This window comes from Haemorhous mexicanus, chromosome 3 (genome assembly GCF_027477595.1).
Source record: "Haemorhous mexicanus isolate bHaeMex1 chromosome 3, bHaeMex1.pri, whole genome shotgun sequence".
Classification (NCBI taxonomy): domain Eukaryota; kingdom Metazoa; phylum Chordata; class Aves; order Passeriformes; family Fringillidae; genus Haemorhous; species Haemorhous mexicanus.
The window spans coordinates 94911911-94924135 of NC_082343.1; the positions used below are offsets into that span (position 1 = coordinate 94911911).

Sequence of the window (12225 nt, forward strand, 5' to 3'; positions counted from 1 at the left end):
AAGATCAGTAGTACAAACAGGCAAAGCATGCTAGAGGTTTCTAAACAGTCTTCTATAACTAATCCCAGAAACACGCAGGCACACATATGCACAGAGTTGTATGTACACCCTCAACTCATGGGCAGTATGGGTTACAAAAACACCTCCCTTCCCAAAGATTGTAGATTTCTCTGTTTACATGTCTCCTGTGGGAGATGTGGATCCTCTATCTTTTTACAGATCCCTGCAGTTCCCTCAAGTTATGGGCTGAGCCACACACCCTTGAGACAGTTGTTTGCCTTCTGAGGTCTGTCCTGTTACGAGTTTTCACACTTCTTTGATAATTTTTTTTCAGTCTAGCTCCTACTTTATGTCAAGTCTTTTTGTAATTCCCCAGTAACTGTTTAATCTGGTTGATGATCATCTTCTGTAACATGATCAGTTTGGGCAAATGCTGGCCAGGCAGTTGGGTGTGTTTCATCTGCAGACACACACAGATACTCAATTCACGTCTTTATCTTCAGGGCTGACATTTACCTATGCCATTTGTTGAGGGTATGCTGTGCATCCCTGCCAGATCCATACTGAGGAAGGGCCCTCCCTGGGAGGTGCATGGGCCACAGGAGCAGGGAGAGAAGCAAGGGGCATGGCTGAGCTGCCTGCAGCCATGTGGCTAACACTGTTCAAATCAGAGTGACTAGTGTTCTGGATGCATCCCACTCAGTAGATGGTAATGATAAGTGGGCAAGCAAATCTGTTTTCAGACTCCCTTCATGCTCCAAAATCCAAAAATAAAATTAACAGTTGCTTTACTAAATGCGTTTTGAACACCTATTATGATTCTCAATAAAGGCGTCATAAATGGGATGGAAACAGCAAATTGGATCATTGGAAAAATTGCAGAGAGACCATCTGGACCTAGAGCTTTAATGGATTGTAAAGAATTTACATTTCACACTCCCACAGTTTACATTTTTTGAGGTGATAAAGACATTTGGATAATTTTATTTTTTAGATGTTTTACATAAAATGAAGAGCCATGATTGAAACTGGAACTGGAGTCAGGAAATTGTGTACAATGTGGTAAAGTGCTAACAAATACCCACGTGCTACATGATTAATTTAGTATAAATGCCAGTTGTGGGTTTGATTTGTCAGCAGTTGGCTTGGGTTTTGTGATTACTGGCCAATAATTTAACTGATGATTTGATCTGTAACAGAATCCTCAACTTTTGGGAATGAAAGAGAGTTGCAGTGGTAGTGAAATGCATTAACTACATGCAGAGCTGTTAGCTGCTAGAATGGATACTGATACGTTCTGGGGTCCTCATGCAGCTGATGAATAGCCTACAGTATGATTTATGGTGGTAAATCAGGACAGGGAATAGAACCAAGTGACTGCTATTGTTTCAATATGTCTTCATGCAGTGTTTTTGAATTGCAGATACAGAGGCAAAGAACACTCTGGGTCTGTCTATAAATACAGCTGCAAAATGTGGCACCGCTCTTGCCTCTGAGTCAATCTCTAATCTGTGTTCTTGGCATATCGGCACTGGGCCGTAGGGAAGGGCCATCTGTCAGAGGTAATTGAAAATGGAGGCACTGACCATCTGTAGGTATTTAAAGTCTCCTGACATTTTTTTGTGAGCTAAAGGATAATTCAGTGTTAGAATTTATATTGTGTCTACCTATTATCCTCTACATTTTTCAAGGGAATACATTACTCTTGCTCTGTTGTCTTTAATTTCCATTGCCCATCTCTTTATGTCACACAAACCTATTTTTCACCCCTCTCTGCTGTTCACTCTTGACAAAAGTGACTCCTGTAAATCTTTGTAAGTTTGAGAATTTTTAAGAAGACGTGCCGTGTAAATTACAAGTTACTGTTATTGCTAGACCAAGCAGAAGCTTCCCTTAAAACCTTAAAATTTGACCAGGCTAAAATGGAATTAGATCTGGTTTCTAGTTTGCAAAAGTCAATCATTGCTGTATTACATTGCTTTCCCATTGTCGCTATGGTGTAAATGATTTAGCAAATGGAAAGGCCAGCTCTATTCCAAAGAAAAGATGTATAAATATGTAAAGGTGCCTGCAGACTCCCTGTATGTGCGCAGCTACAGCTGTTAACACTAAATAATAGTATACACTGCTTGTGGGATCAAACTCTTGGTTACATTAGGAAATTAATAAAGATTTGTAACTCTTATTTTACATGTCAAACCGTTGAATTTTATTTAAACATTTATTGGGTGTGTCAATGTGAAGGAAACCATCTTTGTCAGGTACACAGACATACACAAAGAGTAAGTTTTCTTTCTTCTAGAAAAAAAAAAAGAAAAGTTGTTGGAATATTTTTGTTAATAATCCTTCTGATCCAGGCATTCAAATACTGTACATATGCTGAGCTCACGTGGTGAGAAAGAAAAGATATAGAGAAATTTTAATAAAAATATACTCCCAGCAGGATTTGAAGTACACTACTTTGAAATACAAAGCCAGAACTTTATTATCAAAGCTAAGCCAATTTTCTGCACATATTCAAGGTACTGTTATGGTAAGTGAAGGAAGCCTGTGAAGTTGCTTGGAGTTTGATAGAATAGAAAGTAAAACACATTTACGTTTCAGCAGATGGTTGGCAGAAATCAGAAAGGAGCCCATTTTCCTGAGCAGGATCTGCATTGCACACAGACTACAGAGGGAAGAGACTAAAGATTCATTTTCTGCACTGCCTTGTGCTCTTTCTAGGCAAACACTCCATCAGCGTTAGGCAGTGCGGCCCTGAGTATGGAATGCAATATGGAGCACAGAGCAGCTGAGTATGAAGGCTCTGTATTTGTGTCCCAGGGAGGCCAGGCAGGGAATGTGCAAGGGTATTCCACCCTTTCCCCATAGCATCCTCCTCTCCCATTTCATCTTAATACTGCAGTGCCAGGAGAAGAGTGCAGCATATAGGAGTTGCAGAGTGGAGAATGCAGAGACTGCCTATAGCATGCTCATCCCTGACACCTTAGAGTAATGGTGATGTTGGCAGTCCTGACCCCTGCAGTGTGCTGGGGCTGCAGTGCTCTGCACACCTGCATGAAGCAGCATGATTTGGACCACAGAGAGTGCTGTGACCATCTGCCTGTTTATTTTCAGAGTTGGAAGCTGGCAGCTGGTTGTAGAGCTGGGAGGAAGGTGACTTTGTCACCTCACTGTTCTTGCCACCTCCAGAGCCTGCTTCTAAAGGCCTGAAATGAGTTACCAAAAAATATCACTGGAAGACTGACTCTTTCTTAGGGTGGAAGTGTTCTTCTCAACCACCAGAGACTATAGACCAACTTGCTTTGGTTTCCAACAGGAAAAAAATCTATTTGGATTTTAGTGGTATTTTTCTTCCCTCAGAAACCTTTTGAGGTAGAACTAACTACATGAATCCTGTGTTAGGATAATTAGTCTGACACAAATTATCTATCAAATTCATCACCTGAGTGAGTTTCTGAGCTATTCTTGGGTATCATATTGCTTCACAGAAGCTTCTGCTGTCTATTGCATTCCTGCTGTTGTTTGCTGTCTCCAAGGAAAGGAAGGAATTTACACTTTTTTAGGGGTTGGTTTGGAGGCTTTATAGAGGGAGGAGGTAAAATTAGTTCAGAATCTTCAAGCACAGACTCTACGAAATGCTTGTGTTTCCAGCATGGACGTGGTGTTCCTGGTCAGATTCACACTTCTAATACTGCAGTGAAGGAATGTACTTCTGCAGCTTCTAATGCTCTACCACTGTTATCTCTAAGTCACCATCATCTTCTGGGACTAGAAGCATCTAACTTCAGCCCAGTCTGTCAAAACCTCTGGTGATGTGAATTCCCTTTTTGTGCCTTTGCATAGAGCAACATCTTAGCTGCATTTGATGAGAGTGGTTTTGAAATATAAGGAAGTAAATTCTCACTCTTGTTTATGATTTCAGACTCTTTTTGAGAAAAGGCTCAGTCACATTTAAATGTAACTTAGTTTTCTTCCTATTTTTGAAGCTTACTGTGCATGTATATTATGAAAGACGGATGTAACTAACACAAAACAGTGTGCTTGTTATCTATTATACCATGATATATTTACTGAGAAAATTTCAATAAATAAACCACAGGCTTGAACCTCTGAACCCTTCTAAACCAGCTGATTCCCATGGTGGGTTCAGGAGTTTTTATGGATGGATGCTGTGTTCTCATGAGAATTTTACTGAAGCTCGTAGACTCAAAACTGGACTAGCAAGAGAATTTATGAGGTTACGTGGGAACGATCACATCTTTCATTCCAACACCCTATGAGTTTATAAAATGAACCCTTCCTTAAAATGTGTTAGAAGAGTGTTAATGCAACTTTAATAAAATACCTCATGTTATCAATGATTTCTCATCAGTCAGAACAGCTGGTAAATTTTACCAACTTTTCAGTTTTTAGTTGTCCTAGATTAGAGAGTTGGTTAAAGGTTTTTTGCTAAAAATTGTGGGAAAAAAAAATAAAGAAGGAGGAAGGTCATAAGTTACTAAAGGCATCAAAGAGCCCTTGTAAGGATGAATAATAGAAAGGGTGAATAGTGTCCACTATGCATTTGCTTAGCCTCTATTCTGTTAATCCTCTTGAATACTCTCTAAAATTCCTCTTGTGATTTTGTTTAAATTTAGAGCAATCTCGAAGCTCTGTAGCTGCTCATTATCCCACTTGAAATTTGACTTAAAATGTTATTTTCATCATATAGTTGAGCTGGAAAGTTGCCTAAGCCAGGAATTGAGGTCTGTGCTAGTGAACTACAGAGGAAGTGGTCTAAGCACGACTCTGTTCTGGGGATAGTCCAACATTTTATTACATTGTGTGTACTAATGAGTAGAGAAAAGGACTGTGAGCCAGGAAGGGCAGAGTTTTAATCAAATGACTCATGGTATGGCCCTCAGCAAAATACATGACCTTGTAATTCAGTCATCTTAGCTGTAACTGTGGGTAAAAATAGGGATTCAATGTAGTGTTCAGGCAGAGATACAGTTGTGCCTGCTTCAGCTGCATTCAAGGTCTGCAGGTTTTTTCCTCCTATGGAATAGATACAATGGGAAGACATAAGATCTCCTTTCAGCTGCTCCAGAGAAGCTCAGATCCAGTCTGATATATATTTTTCCTTGAACAAGAGCTTTTATAACTGTCAGATGGAGGTCAGTCCTTTGCTCTGTCTGATTCACCAGTGAGTGATCGAATTTGTTGGCCATGGTGGTGATCAGGTGCCAGGGAGACCAGGCACAAGGAGGATGAAGATGCACATTTTGAATGGTTGGTTCAAATTGGGTACATTGCAGGTGCAGTTTGCCCCACCAGACAGTGCTAGGAGACTGTCTGGACAGCACAGTTTGGGACACTGATGCCCAAAGGCTGTTCTTTAATTGGTACATGATGTGCATCAGATTTCCAGTGGCACTGGAAATGCCGGCTTGGCCACCAACAAGCTGTGGTTGTTTAAGATGTCACAGGCCTTGTTTTAAGTCAAGGGTACATCTTTGGTACTTGGCTAGTGCTGTGCTATTTAAGAGCAGCCTGTTTCTTCTGCTGCTTCCTTCAGCTCTGTGTGTTAGTCCTTATGGCTGTCTTGGATCATGGCCCCAGAACTCCACCTGGGAAGCTTCAGGCTCTCAGCAGTGTGTGAAAGCACTCACCTGTCCCCAAGATCCTGTCAGACAGAAGGTGCCATACAAAAATATCAAAGAAGAAACTTACTGTATGTCTAAATATTTCAGGCCCTAAAAAGGAAAAGGACTGGTTCACTTTGCCAGATTTGGAACCATCCATTTTATTTCAGTGTCACATTACACACTGCATTCTCATTCTTTCAGAAATGTGGGGAAGAAAATCTGCTGACCTAATCTGCTTTCATATCTTAAAGATCTGTTGTGATGGCAGAACACAAGGAGTTGGAGTACCCTTGATTCTTAGCCTACAGACTTAGCAGAACTGCATTTTCATATGATTGTTCAAGCATAGGAAAAACATAATAAATATGTCCCATATCTCTAATCTTTGCTATCTCAGGACAGGAAGGAATGGGCAAGGTAGATACTGTACTGCCTTTTGTAAATTAATTGATCTGTGTATTTTCACATGTTTATGCAGAACAGGTTGACTAAGCCTCTTGTGATTCAGAGGGAAAGTATCCTTGAGCTAACATTTTACTGATCCTGTGAAGATTAAAATAGGAGGAAACTTCATACAAACAGGACTACAAATCATTGAAGTTATTTAATAAGAAAAAGGTACTAGGTTGACTCAAAACCAGTCTGAAAAGGCCCTTTGTTGAAGTTATCAAGGTGACCACATCTGGCCTAATTTTTTTTTCTATCTTATGTACTTTTATGAATCTGGTTATCTAGTCTTTGACATTTCACATTCACTAGGTTTCTTGGGTTTCTGGTTTGGTTTATGTGATCACAGCAGTTTGGAGTTGGATCATTATTTCTCAAGTTCTGCAGCACTTAAGGAGCAAATGCAGAAACATTGTTTTATTCTTTAATAAGTTCTTTACATTTTTCTCTTTAATAAGATCTTTAATAAGATGTTTACATTTTTCTCATGTTTATCAGCCCGCAGCATAAGATGAACCAACAAAGAGGCTCATTTTATATCTCTGAATGACCATCAGCTTCTCATGGGACTACATTGCAAGTAATGTAACTGTTAGGAATGGGCCAACAACAATTTTGGTATTTGGTGTCTCTGGCCAATTAAAAAAATTGTTCCCCTCATAACTGTTCCTCTCAGTCATATTGCTGGTTATCTGTATCCTTTTCCTGACAGCCACTGCCCAGCAGAGGGGATGGTTACTGAGCCTGTATCTCTACTAGAACTGCCCTGTTTTGCTGTCTGAACAATTATTTCAGGCTCTAGCAAACGTCTGTTTGCACAACCAGCTGGCCTGGTGCAGTGTACTGGCTGACACTGGCATGCTTTTATTGCCTTGTTCAGGTCAGCATCCTGCCCTGCTGCCTGTTTGCCAGCTCCGGCTCTGCCAGCTCCTTACGCTTCTTCAACCAGGGCTGCACAACACAAAGCTTACTAGTAATTGTTTAGTGGTTTAGAGGTAGTTTTAAATCTAGGAAAACAGATTTGATTGCTGTGACCTGGCTAGGAATTATGTTTTCAACTTGTGCTTCCAAGTGCGCTTCACTATTTTAGATATTTTCTGGTAAGATATTATTTGACCTTTATACTATCTGTCAGTGATGAATCTCTGGCCTAATTTAGGCCAGATTGTGGTGCCCTATTCATCCATTCTGTTTATCTGCTAGCAAGAAAAGCACTGGCTGTTCCCTACCCATCCACAAAGAAGAAAAAATGCCAAGGGCCTTCTCATTAGCAGAGTTCAGGCTGAGAGAAGGGATGATCTGAGCAGCATTTCAATTTGGAGAACTTCAAATGTTGAAAAAAAAGAGGAACATCTAAAGAATGCTTTCTAATTATGACTTTTACTGGTTTTTAGTTTGGAGTTTGGATTAAAAGAATGAGAGAAGGAACCTCCTTTTGTTCAGTTATTGATGTTGTGGAATATCACAGAAATTATTTGAAAAATACTACTCAGCCATTTTCCTTCATAGCCAAAGATAGAAAACCCTAGGGAAGTATTGCCTTCCTAATTGTGGAAAAGTACAGCCTGAAACTCAAACATGCTTTTCCCATCTTCATTTAAATTGTGCATTATAGTTAAAACTTATTTTCATAGTGTGGAAAACAGTGGATAAATTTGAACTCTAGGTCATGAAAGATATACATATGAATATTTGCAGAAGATGTCCTCATTGGGTGCTGCTTCAGAGTATCATTTCCATTTTAAAATTCCACATCCTTAGGACAGTTATGCTGAAGAAAGTTAATTTCATCAAATATAATTGGAGTATATAAAATGTTCTTTAGATATGTTTAAAAATATAGTCTGAGAAAATCTCTTTCTAATGCCACTACCATTTTATTAATCTATCTTTTTGGACATGTTTTTGTTGGCATTTTCATCTATGTTTGGCCTCATTTTTAATGAACTTTTAACTGCTTAATAGTGATTATCTGGAACACAAGAATTAAAGGTAGTTAAAGTTCCTCAGGCCTAAGAAGAATAGACAGAAGTACTGCTCAGCATTTTATACAGTAAGCTGTGGAACAATGAGCTATAATTATCTCCTGTTTAAACAGCAAAATAAGAAATATGCCAGTTTAGGTTTGAAGTTGGCAGCTGTTCAGAAGGTTGAGACAATGAGAAATTGTGGAAATTCATTGCCTTATTTTTCCCTTCATGCCTCTTCTATGTCAGTTTTTTAGGTTGTGTATGGATGCTCAAAACTTAGTTGCTCTACAAGCTCTGTATTTCATCCCCTCATTGTTAATAGTGGTAGCCTGAAGCCAGTAAAGCTCAAAAAGTTGTCCGTTGTCATTTTTTCTAGACACCAGGCAAAACACCATTCAGCCTAACATAGTAGTTACATACGGTTCAGATAGATGTGAGAAAAAAGGAAGCTGTAGCATCCTCATTTTACAGATAGGGAATTAAAATAAATTTAAAAGATGGCAAGTGTATGGCTCATCTTACTGACCTGAGCTGTATGCAAGTTAGATGTTTTATCCTGAGCTAGCTGCTTAAGGTCCTTCCCTGGTAGAGACAGATAGCCCTCACTAATTTATACCATCTCTCTTAAAAATCTATATTAGAATGGATAGAATGGGTGATCCTGTGGTAAGGCTCTTGCTCTATCACTCCATTGACTATAAGGGAAGCCAGAAGTGAAAAGTTTTGTCCCCAGTCCTCCCATTGCAACTGGAGGGACTTCATGCAGGACTCAGCACTCAGTAAACATCATCTTACTGGACTCTGCCCATCCATCCAACCATTCCCAGTCTCTCTGCAGAGCCCTCCCTCCTACCTTCCAACAGATCAACACACGCTCCCAGCTTAGTGTCATCTGCAAATTTACAGATGGAAGACTCAATCCCCTCATCCATGTCATCAGTAAAAATATTGAACAGAACTGGCCCCAGCACAGAGCCCTGAGGGACACCACTGGTGTCTGGCTGCCAGCTGGATGCAGCTCCATTCACCACCACTCTCTGGGCCCGGCCATCCAGCCAGTTCTGAACTCAGCAAAGAGTGCTCCTGTCCAAGCTGGGCTGCCAGCTTTTCCAGGCGTGAGCTGTGGGAGACAGTGTCAAAGGCCTTGCTGAAGTCCACACAATATCCACGACCTTTTCTGCATCCACCGGAGGGTCACCTGGTCATAAAAGAAGACGAGATTAGTCAAACACAACCTACCTCTCCTAAACCCATGCTGGCTGGGTCTGATACACTGGCCATCCTGCATTTTGGCCACAATAACCCCCTGCAACGTTACAGGCTGGGGACGATATGGCTGGACAGTGCTCAGGAGGAAAGGCACCTGGAGGTACTGCTCGACAGCTGGCTGAACATGAGCCAGCAGTGTGCCCAGGTGGCCAAGAAAGCCAATGGTCCCCTGGCCTGTACCAGCAATAGTGTGGCGAGCAGGAGCAGGGAGGTCACTCTTCCCCTGTACTCGGCACTGGTGAGGCCACACCTTGAGTGCTGTGTCCAGTTCTGGGCCCTCAGTTTGGGAAGGACGTTGAGATGCTTGAGCACATCCAGAGGAGGGCAACGAGGCTGGTGAGGGGCTTGGAACACAAGCCCTGTGAGGAATGACTGAGGGAGCTGGGATTGTGTAGCTTGGAGAAAAGGAGGCTCAGAGGTGACCTTATCACTCTCTACAACTTCCTGAAAGTTGGCTGTAGTCAGGTGGGGGTTGGTCTCTGGGTAGCAACTGAGAGAATGAGAGGACACAGTCTTAAGCTGCACCAAGCAAAATATAGGTTGGATATTAGGAAAAATTTTTTTATGGAATGAGTGGTAAAGTACTGGAATGGTCTGCCTGGGGAGGTGGTGGAGTCACCATCCCTGGATGTGTTCAAAAAATGACTGGATGTGGTACTTGGTGCCATGGTTTAGTTGATGTGTTCAGGCATGGATTGGACTCGGTGATCTTGAAGGTCTCTTCCATCCTAGTGATTTTGTGATTCTGTAAATGAAACACTGGAGGTGCCATCAGAATACAAAGAAACACTTTTTTCCTGTGAAGGCAACTAAGTACTGGCACAGGTTGCCGAGAGAGTCTGGGGTCTTCACCCTTGGAAGTATTCAAAAGCCAACTGGACATACTCCTGGGCAGCCAGTTCTAGGTCACCCTGCTTGAGCAAGCAGGTTGAACCATACCATCTCCAGACATCCCTCTGAACCTCAAAAACTCCATGAAATAGCAATATTAGGAAATATAAAATATCATTAAAATTATAAAACTATTCATGTTAAACTACTGAGCCTGCCAGGAAGTTGAGCAATGTTTCTCAGAAAGAAGGAGGGCTGTTCAAAGGGAGTTGTCAGCCACGTTTTTTCACATGACCAATACTACAATGCTCTATGTAAACTATTCTTTTATGAGGATTGTCTTCTACTGGAATTGGACTCTTCCTGAGGTACAGATGGGTGAAATCATAGCTGCCATCCACCAACAATTTCTTTTAAAATGTCTCAGCATGGCAGAATACTCCAGAGCAAGTGTGTTAGATGACTAGGCACCTACCTCATGTTCAAAGACAATTGTCTTGCTTATACAACCAAATTTTTTTGTTCAGCTTTGATACATTTATCTGGGCAGATACTCTTAGCTGAGCTCACAAACACAGCTGCATTCAGACAACATGAATTTTATCCCAAGGAGAAAACTGAAGTGTTTGGTGTGTCCATAACAGCTGTGGACTCCTCAGTTTACACCTCTCCCTGACTACTGCTCTGTGCTCATGCAGAGCAGGTCTGCACTGCAAACACCTAAATGAGCCATTGCCGTGGTACTTAAACCATCAGTGAAGCACTGCCTATTTGTCTTTCTTTTTACATGAGCTTTGCAACCTCAGTACATGGAGTTATCACACTTGGTTGTGTCTAAACCCTAGGTTTACATGGGTGCCTCTTTATGACACTGCAATTCTGACAGCAGATTTCCCCAGGTGTGCATTCAGCATGCCCTTGCTGCTGGCCAGGGCTGGCATTCTGCCGGGAGCCTGCTTTGCAATTGAAAGAGTGTAAGACAATGCTGGCTTATCCAAAAAAACTAGATAGGAAGACAAAATATACTATTTATTGCTACTCATTAACAGAATGAGCCCTGAAACCCTGCATTTTTTCACTGTCCAGTGTGTAAGATTTTCTATTGCTAGTTAAGCTTTTAATTTTATTCTTACCTAAACAGAAGGAGTCAGGACAATGAGGGGATAATTCACTTTTATCTTGGGCTTTACCCCAAGGCAGTATTACCAAGTGAAATAAATGCCTTGTGTACTAAAGCATAGAGATTTGGGTCTAGACAAAAAAAAAAACACCCACCAAAAAACAAAACAAAACAAACAAAACAAACAAAAACCCAACAAAAACATAGACAAGATTAAGATGGGTGTATATGAAACTGCAATTCTAAAAATTACTCTTGTTCTGCCCCAAATTTGGAAGATTCAACAGAATTGAGCTGTATTATTTTCAAGACATTACCTATATACAGATATATGTGCCTGTTTATATAAAGAGGTACATGCACAGACTTTACAAGCTTGAGCAGCATCACATTCGACTCAAAGAGTGAGAACAGAAAGTGAGGGTCCCTTTCCCTTCACCTCTCCAGTGTGTATTCTCATGGCCTTCATTGGCATGGAGTGGGCAGCCCACACCAAACACCAAAGAGAAGTTTCCTTGAGAAACTCCTTCTGTATTTGACACAAACACATTAAGGTTAGATGGAATTTGTGTATCCTTTGTGAAATATATTCTTATTTAAAAGTGAAGTTTTGTCCTTCTGCATGTTCAATTTTTAAGATATAAAATATACCAGGCTTATTTGTGAGATAGAAAGCTGATGACAGTCCAACAAAACAATGTACAGACAGAAAGAGGAGGAGATAGAAAAATATGATGCCGAATCTTTGTGTCTTTGACTCCATGCTGAGTTCTAACATATTGTTTCATGCTTTAATCTTTGCTTGGTATCTCACTTGTTATTGTAACTTTGCCTAATTTTTCTCTCTCTTTTCTTTCTTTATGCTATTTCTTCATATACATACGAAAAGCACAGCAGTAAGCATTAAAAACAGAGAGATCAGAATGACTTCAGTTGGCTTACAGCAGGGATGAATCTT

General features: G+C 40.7%; 1 pseudogene; it reads left to right on the forward strand.

Moving 5' to 3' along the window:
- The first annotated feature begins 9299 nt into the window (after positions 1 to 9299).
- Positions 9300 to 9991, forward strand: LOC132325890 (uncharacterized; annotated as a pseudogene).
- Positions 9992 to 12225: the final 2234 nt, after the last annotated feature.